Below are 413 nucleotides of genomic sequence, written 5' to 3'. Positions count from 1 at the left end.
AGTGCTTCTCCCAGGAAGCCCACCATGGCTTGGTGAAGGGAGTCTGAGGAGGGGGGAGGTAGTGCCTAGATGACCAGATCTTCGCTCACGTGCACCTACAAATTCTGTGCATTTTCTAGTACTTTTGGAAAACTAACACTAGCATTAGGTTGCAGATTTTTTTTTTTAGACTGATGATAATTTATTTTGCAGGGGGAAGGCATTAGCAAATGTGTCAGAAGATCTTTGTCCTTTTGTTAACTTTTAGTACATCAATAAATATTTTTTTGACTTGTCAGCCTGGTGTGTGTCGTGTGTGGTGCCCGGAAACAGGTCTCCTCACTTTCTTGAAGCCGCCACACTTGTTTGGACAGGGACAGAATCAGACTGTCCCAGAGGATGGGAAAATCGAAGGCTTTGGGAAACCCTTAGCC

Source organism: Pteropus vampyrus, unplaced genomic scaffold, assembly GCF_000151845.1.
Source record: "Pteropus vampyrus isolate Shadow unplaced genomic scaffold, Pvam_2.0 Scaffold371, whole genome shotgun sequence".
Taxonomy (NCBI): domain Eukaryota; kingdom Metazoa; phylum Chordata; class Mammalia; order Chiroptera; family Pteropodidae; genus Pteropus; species Pteropus vampyrus.
This window is presented reverse-complemented; position numbering follows the sequence as displayed.